We start from the raw sequence: 21,608 nt of genomic DNA on the forward strand, positions 1-21,608 counted from the left end.
AGCCCATTTACATTCAGGGTAACTATTGAAAGGTATGAATTTAGTGCCATTATATTGCCTGTAGGTGACTGTTACTGTATATTGTCTGTGCTCCTTTCTGATCTATGCTGCTTTTAGGCTCTCTCTTTGCTTAGAGGATGCCTTTCAATATTTCTTTTAGGGCTGGTTTCGTGTTTGCAAATTCCTTTAGTTTTGGTTGGTCCTGGAAGCTTTCTATCTCTCCTTCTATTTTCAATGACAGCCTAGCTGGATATAGTATTCTTGGCTGCATATTTTTCTCGTTTAGTGCTCTGAAGATCTCATCCCAGTCCTTTCTGGCCTGCCAGGTCTCTGTGGATAGGTCTGTTGCCAATCTAATGTTTCTGCCATTGTAGGTTACATATCTCTTCTCCCGAGCTGCTTTCAGGATTTTCTCTTTGTCTCTGAGACTCGTAAGTTTTACTATTAGATGTCGGGGTGTTGACCTATTTTTATTGATTTTGAGAGGGGTTCTCTGTGCCTCCTGGATTTTGATGCCTGTTTCCTTCCTCACATTAGGGAAGTTCTCTGCTTATTTGCTCCAATATACCTTCTGCCCCTCTCTCTCTCTTTCTTCTTCTTCTGGGATCCCAATTATTCTAATGTTGTTTCATCTTATCATATCGCTTATCTCTCAAATTCTGCCCTCGTGATCCTGTAGTTGTTTCTCTTTTTCTCAGCCTCTTTATTTTCCATCATTTGGTCTTCTATATCGCTGATTCTCTCTTCTGCCTTATTTATCCTAGCAGTTAGGGCCCCCATTTTTTATTGCACCTCATTAATAGCCTTTTTGATTTCGACTTGGTTAGATTCTAGTTCTTTTATTTCTCCAGAAAGGGTTTCTCTAATAACTTCCACACTTTTTTCAAGCCCGGCTAGTATCTTTAAAGTCATGATTCTGAACTCTAGGTCTGACATCGTACTAATGTCTGTATTGAGTGGGTCCCTGGCTGACGGTACTACCTCTTGTTCTTTTTGCTGAGGTGATTTTTTTCGTCTTGTCATTTTGTCCAGAGGAAAATAAATGAATGAGAGAACAAAATGCTAACAGGTTAACAACGTCCCCAGCAAATATACTCTATACAAATCAGAAAAGACCTGAAACCAGGGGAAAAGAAAGGGAAAGAAAGAAAAAAGAAAGAGAAAGAAAAAAAAACAAAAAGAAAAAGATAAAAACAAAGACAGAACAATACAAAAAAAACAGAATATGATCAAATATGATCAGGCTAGTGCATAGATCAGTGCCACACACTAGATTTTGGGCGTATTTTGGTCTGTTAGAAAAAAGTGCCTCCTAAAATTTTAAAGGAAGACTTATCTATGTACAAAATAAGGGTTGATACAATGAAGGAATGGAAGATGACTGTAAAGATGAAAATTATAAAAGATTTTATAAAAGGAATTGATAAGAAGAAGCTGTTTGAAAAAAGAAAGAAGAAGATTTAAAAAAAAAAGAATAAAAAAAGGGAGAGAATGTGATCAGGCAGGAGACTAAAACAAAGCCATACACTAGTGATTTAGGGTATATTTTGATCTGTTAGAAGAAACTGTATCTTAAAATTTTAAAGAGAGAACAATTTATATATATATATATGCCAAAAATAAGGGTAACTACTATGAAGGGATAAAATATGACTCTAAAAATGAAAAATAAAAAATGTTTTTTTAAAAAAGGGATTGATAAGATGTTGGTTGAAAAGGGGAAAAAGAAAAATTAAAAAAAAAACAGTTAAAAAAATTAACTTTGAAAAACTAATGAATCATTGTAAAAAAAAGCCATGAATTCTATGTGCAGTATTCCCCTAGCGCTGGAGTTCTCCCGTTCTCCTTGATCAGTAAACTTGGTCTTGGCTTGCTGGCTGTTCGTGCTGATCTTCTGGGGGCGGGGCCTGTTGCCGTGGTTCCCAAATGTCTTTGCCGGAGGCGGAATTGCGCCGCCCTTGTCAGTCTGGGCTAAGCAAGCTGCTCGGGTTTGCTCTCAGGAGCTTTTGTTCCCTGCAAGCTCTCGGTACAGCTTTGGAGGACCAGAATGAAAATGGTGGCCTCCCAATCTCCACCCGGAGGAGCCAAGAACTTGGGGCCCCGCTCCTCAGCGCGCCCCCAGAGAAAAGCAGTCACTCCCGTCTCTCCGGTCTCCGGCCGCACTCCGTGCTCACCCGGCCTGTGACCGAGCATTTCTATCTCTGGCACCCGACCCCGTGTGGAGTCTCCAAACCCAGCAGATCCCTGCGGTGTGCTCCCGCGCCGCTCCTCCCAGGGGAGGAAGGGGACTCTCCCCGGCTCTGCCGCTTGTTGGGTCCCTGCTGGAGGAGCAGTGGCCCGACTGGGCTGCGGATCACAGTTTATGGCAACCCCGAGCTGAGAGCCCGCGCCTCGGCTCGGTCTCTGCAGCCGTCTTACCCGCTCCGATACCTGGGAGCTCTGCCGCACTCAGGCACCCCCGGTCTTCCTGTGACCCCGAGGGTCCTGAGACCACACTGTCCCACGAGGTTTCCACCTCCCGCTTAGCCACTGGGGCGACATCCCTCAGCGGAGCCGACTTCTAAAAGTTCCGATTTTGTGCTCCGCGGCTCTAGCACTTGCCAGAAGCGGCCGACGGAGGCCCTCTCCCCCGCCGTCTATCCTCCCGAATATCGCCTCGGATTCACTTCTCCGCACGTCCTACCTTCCAGTAAGTGGTCGCTTCTCTGTTCAGAGAGTTGTTGCTACTCTCTTCTTTGATCTCCTGTTGAGTTCGTAGGTGTTCAGAATGGTTTGATCCCCATTCAGCTGAATTCCTGAGACCTGACGAAATCCAGGTCTCCTACTCCTCTGCCATCTTCTGAAATGCGGTTTTGAGCAGAAGACTGACTTGATGTGCATTACATTTGGAAAGGATTATTCTGAATAAATTACAGGTGGCAAAAGTAGAAGCAGGGAGATGGGTTGGGAGGCTATCTTAGTTGTCCACATGAGAAATGACTGGTTCAGACAGGATAGGATGGTCAGTGAGGGCAGTAAGAAATAAGATTCTGGTTTCGTTTTGAAGTTAGAAGCAATTGCATATGCCTAGAGATCAGATAACAGTGTGAGAGAAAGATCAGACTCAATGATGGGTCCAAGGTTGTTGGGTTGGGTGACTGGGAGATGGATTGTCCAATCACTGAGAGAGAAGGCTGGAGGTAGAGCAATGGGACATACATAGTGAGTTTGAGATGTGTGTTAGGCATCCAAAAGGATATATTCTGGGCCTCAGAACTGGTGTAGATGGAACTGTGGATGTCCTCAGTATTTATAGCCATGAGTCTACATAGTGATGAACAAGGGGATACAAGTAAAGAGAAAAGAATGCAGAAGAATGCGCCCTGGGAATCTCCAGTGTTGCATGCTTGGAAAGAGAAGGAGCCACAAAAGAAACTTAGCAGGACTATCCAGAGGAGCAGGCAAAAAACCATGAGTACCATGTCTGGGAAGCCAGATGAAGATAGGAATCGTTGGTCCAATTCTTCACTTGCCTCTAATAGGAGTATACATCCAAACCATTTGCATGTAACTCTGGAGCACCCCCCCACACTGTGGTGGGGATACTGTCCCACTTCCACTGGGCTTGGGCACATGAATAACTTTGGGGGGTGTGACTACAGCAGGGGCTTGAAGTGGACATGCATGGTTTGTCTGATCTCTTGCATTCCTGGTATTTTCCATGAGAAGAACATGTTCTGAGTTGCTGCTGGTTGAAGGCAAATGAAAGCCTCATGGCGCACGCCTGAACCCAGCCTGTAGCCTAAGCAGATCTGTCCCCTCTAACTCACAGCCCTGTGAGCGTAAGAAATAAATGTACTGTTATGAGCCACTGAGCTTGTGATACATCATTGCGGCAATAGCCGACTATTATAATCACACAAAAGTCCCCACGAACATTTATACAACCCAAAGAGAAAGGGAGTCCCCCTTCCTTGGTCACAACTGCCTTCATCTGATTTAGATAAATGATGTGACATTTCTTGCACCTGCATGATGTGATGTAAATTCATTCCTGCCAGTGTGTGCATGTGTGTGTGTGTGTGTGTGTGTGTGTGTGTGTGATATTTCTCAGCTGATGCTTATGACCAGCCTCAGAAACCACTAGACTAGATGACTTCTAAGGTTTCTTCCAAATATAAAACTTCACAATTCTGCGTGTTCCAGCTCATTCCATTTTGTCACCATGTCACATGTAGCTCCTTCACTCTGGTAGCTTCTGCTTTAAGTCAAATGTTGGTCACTCTCCAGTCCTGTGCTTTAGTACGGTTACTTCTGAGGTCCTTTGCAACCAGCAAACACACAGCCTGTAGGTGAGGGAGGAGATGGGGTAGGAGTGGTGTAGCTCCTGCGTGGTGTGGAGGGGAGCCATGCAGACGGTCAGTCTCGAGAATACCAGCCTCCAGATCCTTGGACATCAAATGACTGCTTGCAATAGACTGGGAGGGGTCCTGAAAATAGGGCAAGATTCCTTTAATAGCACAAATGTGGAAATAAAAGTACCATACTAGAAATATTGGATCAATATTAACACTTAACAGATTCTTAGTAGATTTGCCATTTGAACAGAAAACCTAGGAGGAAAAATGAAACTATGTGGGATATTTGAAAGTCTCATCTTCCCAGGTGTTCCACTGATGTACTGGAAATTCCTAGACAGGGCCTGACCTTAAATGTAGGTGGATATTGGGGGGAAAAAGCTGTTGTGTTCTCTCTCTCTCTCATTCTCTGTCTCTTTAAATAAGCTCCCTGTAACTTCTAGAGAGCATAAAAATTAATGGGAGACAAATTCCACCTTTAGGGGGAACTCTCAAGCACTTTTAAAGTTGTAATTCATCTTAATAAGGTGTCAACATAGAAAGCAGACCAGTATTTACATCAGCTCCAAAAGAATTTTTTTCTATCCAAAGACATTGAAGTTTTACTGGATTAGAAAGGAATTTCCCTCTTTATCTTTAGAGATTTTAGAATTCCTTCTTTTGTTATTTCCTTTTCTTTCTTTTCTGGAGGGCTGATCTATTCCTACAGTTTTCTTACTGATCCATCTCCTCCTATCCCAAAGAAAGGGTTGACGGTTAGACAGACCGCAGGCTAGGTTTCGTTGTTCAACTACTGTGAAAGAGGCATAAGGATCCTGCAAGCACTGATAACTTTTCTTACACATCTTTAGTACTTTCTTTGGGAGTCTTTCATTCTACTTCCAGTGGTGTGCCTGGGTGCGTGCATGTGTGTGAGCACACCTATTAGAGGTAATACTATATTTTTAAAATGCAAAAAAAACCTTTCTTCGCAAATGTACCTGCTGTTTTGTGACTCTGGGAGGCCGTATGCTTATTCCAGTCTTGAGGCATTTGCTCCTCAAGAAGTTGTTAAAGGCTGACTACACTGACAGGAGTATAGGCATTTGACAATTTACGTTCCATTAGATTCATCAAACTGAATTAAATAAATCAGTTCAACTAAATAAAAATTATGGTGTGTACCTACAGTGGGAAGTATTTCCCACTCTGCAGTTGTTAAAAATAATTATCTAGCTTACCTCCAGGATTCATTATTAAGTGGGAAGAAAAAAGATACAACAGTGTGCAGAGTGTGCTACCATTTATATAAGGGGAGGAAAGAATATATACATACGTGTTTCTAAAAGCTCAAAATATGTCTGAAAGAATACACAGGAAAAATTAACTGTGGTTGCCAGTGGGAGCATGGTCTTGGGAGGAGGCTGGAAGGACAGAGACTTCTTTGTGACTGTATACTTGAATTTATCATGCATATATTTTACCTATTCAACAAAAAAACAAAATCACCGAAAGAAGTCGGCCTTGGTCTGATTTTTAGGAGTCATGTGTTAGACTGCTCTACTGACATGAGGTGGGCCTTGGGGTCAGGCAGGTTAAGATCTGAATCCACCTGCTGACTGAGACTTCCTGACAGTGGCTGAACTTGCCTGAAATCCTTGTCTCTGCAAAATGGGGGAAATGGTAAGCACTGTAGAGGATTGCCTCTGGGATGAGCAAAAGCAATGAATGGAAGAACACAGTAGGCACTCAGAAAACTGGAGCCCCGATTTCCTCTCTGCGTATAGGAAGGGGCCTGCTCTGGCTACATGATGGCCTTCACAAGTTTTATTTTTTTTTTAAGATTTATTTATTTATTTGAGACAGAGAGTGAGTGGGGAGGGGCAGAGAGAGAGAATCTTCAAGCAGACTCCCCATGGATCCCGGAGCCCCAGGTGGGGGCTCGACCCCACGACCCATGGGATCACAACCTGAGCCGAAACCAGGCAACCGACTGAGCCACCCAGGCACCCCCTTCATAAGTTTTAAAGAGTTAATTGATTGCAGCCTGTTCTTTTCCATCTGTCACATCCAAAGAAACAAAACTTGAGTAAGGAACGCCTGACTCTGCCACAGGGAGCAGTTCTCGGTGCCTCAAAACCAAGATCCCGTTGCCTTGAGGGAAAGAAACTTTACTACTTGTCTTGGTACATGAAACTTCACCATTAAATGTCTCCCTTTTATATCTTGGTAGCTAGCAAACCCCTAGCAGCCTTAGTGTGGATGATGTTTAAACTTCATCTGCTAACACTTTGCCGGGAATTAGTTCAAGCAATTAAAATCTTTCCCTTCTCCAAACATCACCACCCAAAGAAGAGGACTTGTGAAAGACGAGGCCCACCAGCCTCCAGTCTAGTCCAAACCAACTTGGTGAGATTTTAGAAGTAAACTTCTCCCCAAGACCCTTTACTGCCACCTGCTGGAGAACTGTAGGTATCAACTATACAGACGCCCCCGTGACTGCGAGACCATGGCACCCCTTGGAGCTGTGCGTCGCAAAGCCTGCTCAACCAGGAACAATGTCCCCAAACAAGCTTCGCGGTTTTGCCAAGGGCTGGCCCTACTCCTGCAGCACAGGCACCATTGATAAGCAGCTGTCACTTTCAGATGTGTGTCCCGCAGGAATTCTTGCCTGCAAGGACGCTCCTTGCCCTTCCATGGTACTGGACTGCATTGCTCCTCCCTTTCCCCAGAACCTCTCCAATGGATTATCTGTAGGTCCCCTCCAGACCATTTCTAAAACCCTTTCGGGGGTCCATGACCTCCCCAGGTGAAAAAGTTTTTAAGGCGTGTGAATTCATCTTTCCATCATTGCTCGAGGCAGCACCATAAATTGTGGTAGCCAGGGGAGGTCGAATGGAATGCAGCATCGCATGCAGGCTCTGCGGATGGGAAACAGATCTGACTAGGTGCCATCAAAACAAGGCAACTGACCATTGGAAACGCTGCTGAGGTGTCGGGTGCTGGGGAGTGGGAGAGGAGAAGATGAGGGGGCACGGAGAAGTCCTGTGGGGCTCACACAGCCGGCCAGCTCCTCATCTCAAAGATACAAATGAGGTTTGGCTTCATGTCAGCCCACTGATTGCTTTATTTCAAATTACCCTAACTACTTAGCATGGTAAATTAAGTTGAAACCCCCAAAAGTTTGCAGAGGATGTCATCTAATCTGATTAAAAGGAATATTCCCGTCACAAGCGAGGGAGGAAATGGAAATTACTCTGAGCGCCCTGCTATTAAATAATTTGCATAGACTTGCATATGCTATACATCAGAAAAGCATATGCTGTTTAGATTTAATGAAATAATTTTCCCTCTCTAAAGACTGTTACAGTTTCTGTCCTTCCCTATCTGTCTTTTTCTTTTCCCATCTGTCTCTTTTTTAGTGTTAAAATTATTTCATGGGAAGGGTACATAGCTATGCACAAATTACATGAAATATGCTAATAATCTTCCTGCTGGCAGGGCTGGGAGGTCCTGAAACTGCATGGCCAAACTTCCCATGTACCCTCCCCCACGTCCCCCTCACATAATTGAAGGCTCCCTTTACAGGCCTTAAAAGGCCCAACTTGATTCGTTTGGGGCTTCCATTGATGGGGGGATAGGGCAGGGTGGTTAAAACCAATCCTTTGGCTCTACTTTCCAAGAGATGTTTTCCTAACCCTAAGGAATAGCATCTAAATCAAAATGAAAATGAAAGGAAAAATCCCCATCAAGCTCATGTCATCCGTATCTGTTGAGTCTTATGATGCTGCCCTTGTGGTTGCACGTGTACAATAATCATCCTTGAAAGATTTTTGTGCCTGCTCTGCTTCTCCAGGTTCAAAACCCTTGACAAATGTTGGCCACTGTTAAAACAGCACCCCTATTTTTATCAATGGAGACAAGGAAGCCCAGATAGATGAACATGATGCAGGGGGGTGGGATGGGGGGTGAAATCTATCTATTTTTGTATTCTCTATGGATATTCACTAGTTTTTGGTAATATTTTAGCAGATCTCATGTTCAGTTGTAATGTAGCCAACAGAGGAATTCTAGTGAATTCCCCAACAAAATTACATTAGGATCAAATGTGATCGTTATAAACACTATCCAGATGTTGGGGATGGACTGGATATAACTCTTTAAGCCCCAAATTACAGTATAATAAATGCAAGCATGGGGATCTGCCAATACATCTGAACTTCGTGTCGGAAACCAGGTCTGACCTTAATTTAACTCTATAAGGAACTAAGAGTTTCCCCACTTGTATAGTTAGGATGCATCCAAAGATCTCCAAGAGCTATACTGTCACAAGTTTTATCACTTACTTGAAGAATGACCATATCAGGTTCTGGAGTCAAGCCAATCTTAATGCAAGCATTTTATTAACACATTTAGAAAGGAAACAGAATTGCAAATAGAAATAACTACTGAGGTTATGAAACAAACCTGTGAAATGAAATACAATATAATACTAAGATCACATTTGTCCTTGGTAAATCTCAGGGAATTAAGATACTATAATAAGCAGTAAAATATTTTACTACATAAACCAGGGATGCTAATGAACACAGGCCCACAGACAAAGATAAAATTTAGTAAGGAGGAACTTCATCCTCTGCCCCTGAATTTTTTTTCCATTGGTAGGGCTGATATAAACTGATAACTTTGTATTACAGCTCAGGATCAGTGCTGAATGTATCCTAATAAGAATGTCAGTGGTTATAAGGGAAGATGAATATTTCAAATATTCTAGTGTCAAATAAAAAGAAAAACAGGCTCTGAAAAGCTGGAATCAATAGACTAACCAGTTTGTTAAGCAGTGCATTATGGCATGCCTACTAGCTGCGTACTATTGTTTTGGATGTTGCTGGAAGAAACAAATTAAAAGGAAATGTTTTAAGGACAGCCAAATATGCATCAAGTCGTTTAAGAGATGTATGTTCTTTATCTGGGTATGCCAAACTATAGAATGGTCTCCTCCCTGGAGAAACTTAAAACATAGCGCCAAAGACATGAGATATACAACCCCCCAAATTCAGAAGTTAAATCACCAAACAAAATAATAAATGTCACAAGTAAGTATTAACTAAAGCACTGAGAGGCTCTGTGTATGTCCCACCACCAACTTTCTAAACAAACAAACAAAAACTATTTGTAGCAGTCAAAAAGGATTGAAAAAAAAAAAAAACAACACAAAATCAGCTACCAAAAACGTGAAACTTACAACATGAATATAATTGTTAACCACAAGCAATTTTTTAAATATTTTTTTGTAAAAAGAAATAAAAATCTATCACTATTACATTTATGTAGTCTGTGAACTCTCCCTCTGCTCCTTCCTGATCTTCTTCCCCATTATTTTCATCACTCAGTATATGACTTTGAGGCAAAGGAGTTCAGGCAAAGGAGAAGGAGAAGTTGGCCAAAGATTGGTCATTCCCACATGCTTCTCAAGGAGAAGTTTGTCTGAGAGTAGAGAACTTGGACCGGCCGGCACCACATTGAGCCTCAAGATATTCTCAGTAGAATAACCCAAGTAACCACTGACGTTTTAAGGGAAAAAAAAATATGTGGTATATCCATACAATAGAATATTATTCAGCCATTAAAATGAATGAAATTCTGACACATGTCACAATATGGATGAACCTTGAAAACCTTATGCCAAGTGAAAAAAGCCAGACACAGAAAGGCAAATATGGTATAATTCCCCTTGTATGAGGTATACTTAGAATAGGCAAATTCATAGAGACAAAACAGAATAATGGTTACTGGAGGCTGAAGGGAGAATGGAATGGGGAGTTCTTGTTTAATGGGACAAAGTTTCTCTTTGAAATGGTGAAAATGTTCTGGAAACTGATAGTGGTGATGGTTGCACAACATTGTGAAGCTACTTAATGCCACTGAATTGTACACTTAACAGTGGTTAAAATGGTAAAGTGTATGTTATGTATATTTTACCATAATAAAAAAAAAAGGTTTTGGGGGGCGCCTGGGTGACTCAGTCAGCTCAGGTGATGATCCCAGGGACCGGGGATCGAGCCCCGCGTTGGGCCCCCTGCTCAGTGGGGAGTCTGCTTCTCCCTCTGACCCTCACCCTGCTCGTGCTCTTGCACTCTCTCTCGCTTGCTCTTCCCCTCTCCCAAATAAATAAATAAAATCTTTATTAAAAAAATTAAAAATAAAGTTAAAATTAAAATTCAAAAAAATTTTTAAATACATAGTCAGGAGAAAAGCCAGTGGAAACCAAGGTGCACTGACGGTGGTAGAGCTGGAAGATTCAAGGGGAAGATTAGTGACGATTAGCAGAGCAGGTTTGCTGCAGGTCGACTTCCTCCCAGGGTCAGTCAATAAACCGTGTAGAAAACAGTACGGAGTAAGGATGACTCTAAGAACTTAGAAGTGCCTGGGGGCACCTGGCTGGCTCAGTTAAGTGTCCCTCTCTTGGTTTTGGCTCAGGTCCTGATCTCAGGGTCGTGAGACGGAGCCCTGTGTTGGGCTTCCCGCTCAGTGGGGAGTCTGCTTGGGATTCTCTCCCTCTCCCTCTGCACCTCCCCCCCCATGCTCTCTCACTTGCTCTTCCTCTCTCTCTAATAAATAAATAAAATCCTAAAAAAAAAAAAAAAAAAACTTAGAGAAGTACCTGACTCACCTAAAGGCAACAGTTCAACTAAAAAACCAAGCAAACACTGCGCAAAGTATCTTTAGGGCAAGGGTACTAATTTTCCACTCTGGGTATTAGACAGCAATGTGATGTTAGACCTACCACAGGTTTTTGCTATAGGACTTCTACTTCTAAGGACATCTTACCAGAAACCAGAGGGAGCACTTGAGGAGTGAAGGAGGGAGATAAGATACAACAACAAAAGAGCCACTGCATGTACAGAAAACTGACTGTGTACCAGGTAAGCACTGGAGGTGTTTTACCTGTATTTCATTTAATCTAGAGTCCCAGCCCTCAAGACAAAAACGAAAGAGTAGACCAGTGATTCTCAGACTGGGAAGCTGTTTCAAGCATACAGTGTTAAGAGAGACATAATATTGAAAACTGTGAACATAAATCAAGTTGGCCGGGGTAGGCGTATACCAAAAGGACATGATGAGGTCAGGAGCTCATCTTATACCCACACTTAAGTGGAAAATGAAGGGAGAGAATGCTTTGGAGACTGAGGATAGGTTAGAGATGGAGGAAAACACCAAGAGAATTAATGGCACCAAGACAAAAGAAAAGAGGGCTTCAAGAACCTCAGTGATACCAAATTTTACAGAGGAAGAAGGACCAAGAGTCGGCTCATGCCACCAGGTTAGAGCGCAATCGCAAAAACCCCCACCCTCAGGCTTTAGAGAGACCCAGTCTTACTCTTGCTCAAGTTACACATCCATCACTGGTTGACTGCGGATTCCTCTCCACACTGATATTCTCTGTCCAGGAGCCAGGCTCACGGAGCGACCACCTCCAGAATTGCCCTTTGCCATGGGAGAGAGCATGGGAAACAGCCCTGCTGTCTACGGGCTAGCTCTTACGAGGTTTTGCCTGTATGTGCACTCGTCACTTCCATTCCTATTGTGTTGGCCAAAGTCAGTCACGTGGCCACATCCAAATTAAGGGGGGGAGGGGGAGTGAAATTCTACCATAAGCCTAAATGAAATCAGAAATATTTGGCGAACAGCACTAATGACTACCACCTTACCCCCAAGAGTAGTCTCCATAACAATATACCCCCTAACATTTACAAATTAAAAACATTTCTTGCATATATTATCTCATAGAAGCCCCACAAATCAAGGTCAGTTTTAATTATATCCATTTTAAAGCTGAGGAAAAGGGCTCAGAGAAATTAAGTTACTTGTCCAAGGTCACATACTACAAAGGGGCAGGGCTGGGGTCTGAACCCTAATTTCCTGACACGTTGTCCAGTCCAGGGCTGTTTCTTTGATGCCTCCAGGCAGACATATGGGGGCGGATGCCCGATCGCAGTGGCTGAGAAATCAGTTGCAAGTGAAGAAATGGAAGAGTTTCACTAAGGAGTTTAGATTTGACCTCGCAGCCACGGGAAGTTTCCTAGCTGGAGAGTGACATATTGAAAGGAATGTTTTAAAAGGCTTAATTTACAGCTCTTCACGTGTGTCTCAGACAGGTGGACACACACTCCTGGAAGAATTATTCATTGTTTCAGCCTTTTGGGAAAGTAGTTTGGCAATGTGGATTGGGAGTCTTATTAAGAAAATTCATCCTCAAAAAAAAGAAAGAAAGAAAGAAAAAGAAAACTTTATTCTCTTCTAGAACTCTCCTACAAGAATATAATCAGATAAGGATTAGTAAGACCATTAATATTACTGGGAAATATTTTTATCGAAAAAAAATTTTTCTGAAAAACTTTAAGTACCCAAAAATAGGCAAACAAGAAAATTTACAGTTTACCCACAAGATAGAATATAAGGGAACTTTTCTTTTTTTTAAGACTTTTTTTAATTTTTATTTATTTGACAGAGAGAGAGAGACACAGTGAGAGAGGGAACACAAGCAGGGGGAGTGGGAGAGGGAGAAGCAGGCTTCCCGCGGAGCAGGGAGCCCGATGCGGGGCTCGATCCCAGGACCCTGGCATCATGACCTGAGCCGAAGGCAGATGCTTAACGACTGAGCCACCCAGGCGCCCCTAAGGGAACTTTTCAAACAACACTTTTCAAGAGTTTTCAGTGACATGGGAAAAATCCTCCTGATACGAAGTTAAGAAAGCAGAATATAAAATTATACAGGGTTAGGACAATTATGAAAATATACACACATACATGTATTCTCCGGGTGTTTGGATTACGACTGATTGTATTTCATGGAGACTTTCCTGGGTTTTCTAGTTTTCTACAACAGATACATGTTATTTTCATGTATATGAAAAAATTAATAAAAATTATAATAAACCATAGAAGTTATACAAAATAATAAAAGTCATAAAAAGAAAATAAAATTGACAACCACACAGGTTGAATGACAAGAGTAGAGACCAAAAAAATGATACAGCCTTTTCTGGGGGACACCAGGGAAGAGAATGGTTTGTTGTCGTTCTGTTTCAACTAAAAGATGTGGCACCATGTGTGAGCAAAGAGACACAGCCACCAATGGGAAAGGCTTGGTTCTCAACCACAGCTGAAGTAGACCCGCAGAAAAGACCACCAGTCACACACCCTCACTTCATTTAGTGGCCCCTCTCTTTATTTTTTTATTTATTTGTCAGAGAGAGAGCACAAGCAGGGGGAGTGGCAGACAGAGGGGGAGGGAGAAGCAGACTCCCTGCTGAGCGGGGAGCCCAAAGTGGAGCTTGATCCTAGAACTCTGGCATCAGAGTTCTTTTCAACAGATGAGGAAAACTGAGGTTCTGATTTTCCCAAGATACTAGGCGTTCACCGCAGAGTCCAGGAGCCCAAGTCTTTATTCTCAGACCAGGCTTTTTCTACCCTAACGCAGTGACACGTAGCTGTGCAAGTGTAACATTCTGACTACTGTCAAGATTAATTCTGTTCCTTTCCTTTCTCTAAAGAGAGGGGCTGCTCAAATAAATAAATAAATAAATAAGGGACAACAACAGATTGAGCCATCTAAATCAAACTAAATTGGAATGCTTTTCTACGGGCCAGTAATCTAGGTGCCATGTTAAATTAAAACAGAGTCTTTTCTCTAGCATCTAACATTTCCAAAAACGGTTCGTAGACATAAAAGAAAAGTTAGCTGTTAGATTTTCTTTTAATATTTACAATGGAATTTTTTTTCCCCAAAGACTAAAAAGAGTCCAGTCAGAGGTGGAAGGTGGGAAACGCACCTCAACACTAACACACCACGAACAACCCTCTGGTGTTACCCACCTTGTTTGATGGTCAGGATGAGGCTTTCTTTATTTCTTTTGGATACCATTGCCTTCAAGTAAGAAATTTAGGGGAACGTGCAATTATAAAAGGCGACTTAATTTCATTAAGTAGGGATGGGAGATCTAAAACTGATCCAAATCACCTGAATTTCCAAATAAAGAACAAAAATACAAAAATATTTTAATATAAAAATATTTTAAAGCAAGATTCAGCGAACTTCTTGAAAGGCTAGATAGTAAATATTTTAGGCTTTGCAGACCAGAAGAGGGTATCATTCATGACTACTCAACTCTGCCTCTGTAGCACAAAAGCAATCATAGACAATATATGAACGAGTGAGTAGCTATGTTCCAATAAAACTTTATTTAAAAAAACAAATGGCCAGCCCATTTGCCTGCCCCTTTTGTAAAGCATATTTTCTAGTCAGGTGCCCCTAAGGGAACTTTTCAAACAACACTTTTCAAGAGTTTTCAGTGACATGGGAAAAATCCTCCTGATACGAAGTTAAGAAAGCAGAATATAAAATTATACAGGGTTAGGACAATTATGGTGAAAAGGAAGAGGGAAAGGACCATAAGGAGCAGGAACACTGATAGGAAAGGGGAGGAACCAAGCAGGGAGGGAGACAGAGGAGGCAGGAAGGGTGGTGATTTGAGCCTGAGGAGGAAAGTAAATAATATCCACACAGAAGAGGACAGTGGAGAAGTAGGGGGGAAAAAGGGGCGGGGGGGGGGTGGTACAGAGGAAGAGAGAAAGACAAAGTGAGGGAGAGAAACAGCACAGAAGCAGGAAATCTATTTCTACTATGGTCACTGGGTCACAGAGAAAAACACCTGGCATCATTTATAAACAAGAAACACTTAAAACTAAACTTAGTAGAATTTTTCCCCCTAAGAGGTAAATAAAAAATGTTTGACTTACAGCTTTAAACTTTTGTTAAATAAAACAATTAAAAAAATAATTTGCAAGAAAAACAGACTGAAGGAGGAAGACTGAAAGCAAAGATATGCAAAGAAAAGGGAGGTGCCAAGGGAGTGTCAAGTGGGGACAGGGGCAGGTGACAGCCAGCAGGGAAGAAAAAAGGTCAGTTTTCCCTGACCTTAGTCTCCATTCTCTGGAATTCAAAGTGCCAAGTGAGATCTGAAACTCTGGGCTTGCCGGAGACTTCCTGGTAAAAATATTCTGCTGGCACAGGCCCCGCTGTGACATGGCAGCCGTACTGCTCCCCAGGCCTCCCAACCCATCCCAAGGCCAGCAGTCTTAGCCTACCAACCACTTGTCTTTCCAGAAATTGCTCAGTGTCAAATTCCCCCCGGCACACTGTGAACTCAGTGTGTACACTGATCTTTAATGATAAGGGTGGAAAATTAACCATGGGTCCACTTCCTCATCCATTGGTCACACCTTAGCATTGCCTTCCAATTAAGAATTATACCAAAAGGACATCCAGACCTGGGGGTTCTCTGGCATTTTAGTTCTTTTTTTCCTTAAAGATTTTATGTATTTATTTGACAGAGAGAGACACAGCGAGGGAGGGAACACAAGCAGGGGGAGTGGGAGAGGGAGAGGCGGGCTTCCCGCTGAGCAGGGAGCCCGATGCGGGGCCTGATGCGGGGCCCGATGCGGGGCCCGATCCCAGGACCCTGGGATCATGACTTGAGCCGAAGGCAGACGCTTAACGACTGAGCCACCCAGGCACCCCCTGGCATTTTAGTTCTAATGACTGAAGTCTGTCTATTCTTCGGGTCTGACCTTCTCAGCCTCATAACCTGAGATGTGAGTGTGAGAAAAGAGAATAAAGCCCTCATACCTATTGGGCAGAATTACATTTAAACCATCTTGAATAAGAGGGGGAATCTCCTGCTCTTCGGCTGGCTCCCTTCCATTTCTTTCTCTAGCATGCTCTCTCTCCTCCAGAGACAATTCAACAGCCTCTTTTCAATCCATACTTGGCTTTAAATAACACTCACATTCAGGAAGTTCTTCTTTACATTTAACCCAAATCCCTCCTGCTACAGTTAAAACCCGTTTCGTCAGTGGAGATTTGGAACAGCTGGTTCCCATTCTCTTTATGGCAACTCTTCTTAAAGATTCATAGGCTTATGCAGGATGTCCCTACCAACTTCACCTAAGGTATATAGCTTCCTTTTCTTGATTCAATCTAAGGAAGAAGCTTCTAAACGAAATTGAAAATGGAACAGGCAAACTTCGGGGCACTAGCCTGTCAAACTAATGGGGGACAGCCACTTGGTTGGAACGTAGCAGAATGGCAAAAAAACTAGCATTTTCCAAGAATATTTTCCTATACAGTTACTGATAACCAACTGATAACCAACTGCCTAGTTTGCGGAGAGCTGACTCATGGAGCAAATTTCTACAGCTAAAGAAAGACAATAGCTCCTATCCAATTACTCAAGGGATTACCTGAATTATTAAATACCTCTGCTTTTGTGAAGACACTGTCAGTTTCAAGTTTGGGACAGAACAAAGACTAAAACTAGGGCAGAATGCTTATGGCTGAGTAGGGAAGGAAGCATGTGGGAATGACCAATCTTTGGCCAACTGCCTACAGCTCTGCTCAAGAATATCACCTCTTTGCGTAAGGTGAGGCATTTTAGAATTCTGACAAATAGCACCCAACGTTGGTCTCTCGCTTAAATTTGTAACTCTGCCTCCCACCCCGCCATCACATATCTCAAACTATTTCTTCTCTATAGCATTAAAAAACAAAACAAACAAACAAACAAAAAAACCTTGGAGCAATACAAAAGATCTTCAGCTGACTTAGGAGCAAACAACATATGTTCTTGAACATCTGTGCTTTTCCCAAGCTATTTTTTCCATTATTGTCAAGAGAAAAGAAGTTTAGTGGAATGTTTCAACAAAGAGGCACAAGTCTATAATACTCCCTGTTGATTACATATAAAAGACACAAAATATTAGTTTATTAAAAGCAGCTTCTAACCATTGCTGTACAAAGCAGTTCTCCGATGGAACAGATTTATGAAGTAACAGCTGAAAGGTATGCAGATCACAAGATACATGACAAATGTACTCTATTACACGGATCAGAAATACCATATGTACTAGCAGTTACTGTACAATGATACACAACACCCAACTAAGACCATTTAAAGGTTTTGCCGATATTGAAAACTATAAAGACACAACATGAGAGTGAGAAAGTGTTTCATAAGATAGCATAATGCCAAGACAAGTCATCACTTTAGGAAATTAAATACATTTTGTATGTTATAAACAATGTATTATAAAACTATGCCATTCTTGAAATTGAAATGTGAACTTTACCCCATTGTTTAAAGCAGATGTTTATAAAAGTTTTTCCATACTTGAAAGTGTAACTTAAAGGAATAAATGCCAAACTTAACATTAACAAATTTAAGATTTCAGATTTTGTTATTCCCACCAAAAAGATAAACTTAAGTCTGTAATCGTGGAGCACCAATAGACGATAAAGAGTGAAATAAGCACAACACATCTCAGACATGACAACTTCCTGCAAGGCATTTCTTAGCTAAAAGAACTTCCGCAGCTTTCAACCCAATTTCCAAGTACCACGTTTGAATCCATTCTGCTACGTTCCAACCAAGTGGCTGTCCCCCGTTAGTTTGACAGGCTAGTACCCCGAAGTTTGCCTGTTCCATTTTCAATTTCGGTTAGAAGCTTCTTCCTTAGATTGAATCAAAGTCTGTCTCTCTGAAGCCTCCCATCAGGGGCATTCATTCCACAGTCTAGGGCAGCCTTGCTCCCATCTTAATAGGTGCATAACTTTGGGCAGGTATACTTACCTCTTCAAAGCTGTTTCCTCTTCTGAAATTGGGATAAGAGTATTGATCCCACAGCATCGTTTTAAGGACTAAATTAAATAATATAGGTAAAGCGTTTAACACGACATTCCCTAAATGTTGGTTATTATCATTACTATTATTCTGCCAAATGAGTCTAATTTGACATCACGTATTTTTCTCCTGCTCTAAAATAGGTGATGACCATTGGCATTTAACTACATAAAATTCAGGGTTTTTGTCAGTAGACACAAATCTGGCCCTGGCTCTCCTGCTGCCTCACGGGGCCCCAGGGAACAGCAGTGGCCTTTGACCTGGCATGAGTCCTTAACAGCTCTCCACGCACACCCCTCCCCACCCAACATTCCCTTGTAAGATTAGTATGTGTCTACTGCAGTGGCATTTCAGGGAAAAGGGATCCTATCTTGTGGCTAGCACAAATTTCAATCACTCTGCCAGGTGGCATCAGAAGTTAGCTAGCAAGCTGCGTCAACAGCCCAACATTCGCTTCTTGATCGCAGTATTTATAAATTTGGGAATTCCTTGACATCTCTTTGGACTCCTCCCACTTATGTTGTGGCCACCACTTCCCTGATCTAACCTATACACCCCAAACCCTCACGGTCACAAACAATCCATTTCAGGTATTTAAACCAAGGCACTTATAGCCAGTTATTTTGAATTCTCCAACTCCCAAAAATCGTATCCCAGATATAGAAATCGAAATTTTGAAAATACCCACATTTCCTAATGAGCAAATATGTTCCGCTGCATATTTATTCTAGGCAGCATGTGAACTAGGGGAGAAACAATCATATCTACATCAGTGTGACACTAGGAAAAAAAAAGAAAGATGTGTTCAAAGCCACTACTTAACTCCACCCTAGAGCTTTGACTAAAGCTCACATAACTCTGATTGGGGACACTGGCACCACTGACTCAGGCCACACCTTTAGAATTGGGTCGGCCCATTCTACAGGAGTACCTAGGGAGCCCCAGGGAGGGTTAGGCTGAAATTTGAGAAAAGGTCTATAAATCCTGAGCCTGCAAAATGGATTGAACCCAACACAGAATGTATTGCTGGGAGGATTAAGTGAGATTAAGTGAGTCAACACTTTGGAGAGTTTAGGACTAAATAATATAGACCAAGGCCTATTTAACAGATAACAAATGAGTGAAAACAATTTCGAGTCCCCTTGTTTTAAATTTAATTTCTTAAAAAACAAAAATGAAATGTTATATTCAATTCCTGTGAGTTAGCCCACTCTTAATTCCAAAAATGATTTGGTGCTTAGCTTGAGCTCCCTCTGGTGGTTTCACAGCAATTCTCTGGAACACAAGTCAAATAAATGACAAATTTTAAAAAAGATAAGCTAATCATGGAAAAGATGAAAGGACTACGCTATCCTTAATGTATGACTTTTAAGAATAAAGCAACAACAAGTGATTGTACCCCCGCAATCATTTTGGAATGTCGGCCCCAATTTCCTGCCAAGCTTTGGAGGTGGGAAGAATCTTGCTGGCCGTACAGTTCAGGGTGCTTTAGAGGCCCGAGTCACACCCTCTTGCAAGACAACTTCTCTTTCAGAGCCACCTTTTGAGAGGCCATAGGACATCTGAGAGCATGTCTCCCAAATAACTTTTTCAGCAGTGGTTTTGTTATTTTAGGTGAAATCCTGAATAGACACATTTCATCACTAGACGAACCAGTGAATGTCCTCACATCAAGAGGCCCTGGATAAGAACTCAAAGCTACCAGCACTGGAGTCAAATTAGAAGTTATCAGCCACAGAACACATGAACATATCCCTGGCACTGGCCTCTGATCTCAACTTAAAGCAAATGCAGCTACAAAATACCAGACAACACTGCTAAATTTTAAGTGAACACCAAGTGTGTAACATCATAACGCAGCCAATTCCTATGATGGCATAACAAGTAAATAACTTAGCTAGTATATTTAGGCTGATATTGCCAGTGGCTATAATGTTAGCAACTTTTTTATTTCATGGATACACATGTATTTACTTTTTCCTCACAAAATATTTTTTGTTCATAACTATACCAAAAGGCAAAAAAGGCCATGGACAACATTTATTTTTCCAACCATTTTCTATTAGCTTCTTTTGAGAAAATCTATTTTAAGTATTTAAAAATTATCCACCAACCTTTTGGTGAACTCATCACTGAGTAAACTGAGAAAAGTCTATTACAAAAAAGTCTATTACATAAAATAATTTTAAGGTTTTACTGGCATTAAATTTTATAGATTCAAATCTCCTCAAAGACTTAGGTCACGTCCTCCTATTTCTCTCTATATGGTGTCACAGCCTACCGCATGCCAGGCATAAATCTGTGTCTTGATGACCAAGTGACTTTAATAGATTTCACTTTTTTTTTAAATTTTATTATGTTATGTTAATCACCATACATTACATCATTAGTTTTGATGTAGTGTTCCATGATTCATTGTTTGTGCGTAACACCCAGTGCTCCATGCAGAACGTGCCCTCTTTAATACCCATCACCAGGCTAACCCATCCCCCCACCCCCTCCCCTCTAGAACCCTCAGTTTGTTTCTCAGAGTCCACAGTCTCTCATGGTTCATCTCCCCCTCTGATTTCCCCCCGTTCATTTTTCCCTTCCTGCTATCTTCTTTTTTTTATTAACATAATGTATTATTTGCTTCAGAGGTACAGGTCTGTGATTCAACAGTCTTGCACAATTCAGTGCTCACCATAGCACATACCCTCCCCAATGTCTATCATCCGACCACCCCTTCCCTCCCACCCCCCACCACTTCACTTTTAACTTGGTTTTCCTCTGAAGCTAGCAGCCTCTTTTGAGTAGATGCTCACAAGGTCAAAACCTCCTCAGTCTCCTTCTTTGTGTCCTGAGCACCTGGAAAAGATCCCAGCACATAGTAGGCACTCAATAAATGTTCTTCCAGTGAACATATAAGGATGGTTAAAAGGACTACCGTGAAATTTCAGAGGGAATACAAAGTTTAAATTCCTTAATTAAAAATAAATTTAAACAAGAGTGAAATTGGTAAACTGTAGCAAGACAGACTTAATGAAAATCATCTCATTTACCACCACTTCCAAGAGTATATTCTATTCTTCAGAACACTAGTTTGAAAGAGTCAAAGTTGAATAGTTTTCTTTACCGTTAGATCTCTAGAATACTATACTAATACTTTTCCAAGTATGTAGTATTTCCCAAACTGATGTGACTATGAAATATATTTTTCACCATGCATTCAGAAAAACTGCTTCTGAGACACATACTCTGGGGAATGCTGTGTTATATTAGGCTGTATAATATAAAAACTTAAGACCATTAAACTAGTTCCCAGGATGATCTATCTACTAAACAGATGGAGCATACTAATTTGTAGATGTTAATACTCTACCAAAAAACTTGTTTTTTTTTTAACAATTTAATTGAAGGTGGTCTTCTCTACTACTAGAAAACCCAAAGGATATATTAAAGAAAAGCTCTTCAAGATCTTGACAAAGTATCTTTTATTCTAAATTAAAATCAAAACTCCAAACAAGTAGTGCTTATAAGATCCACTGACATTCTATTTTAAATTGTATAA

Source organism: Eumetopias jubatus, unplaced genomic scaffold (assembly GCF_037043125.1).
Source record: "Eumetopias jubatus isolate StellerSeaLion01/CBP00866 unplaced genomic scaffold, mEumJub1_p1.0 scaffold_8, whole genome shotgun sequence".
NCBI lineage: Eukaryota > Metazoa > Chordata > Mammalia > Carnivora > Otariidae > Eumetopias > Eumetopias jubatus.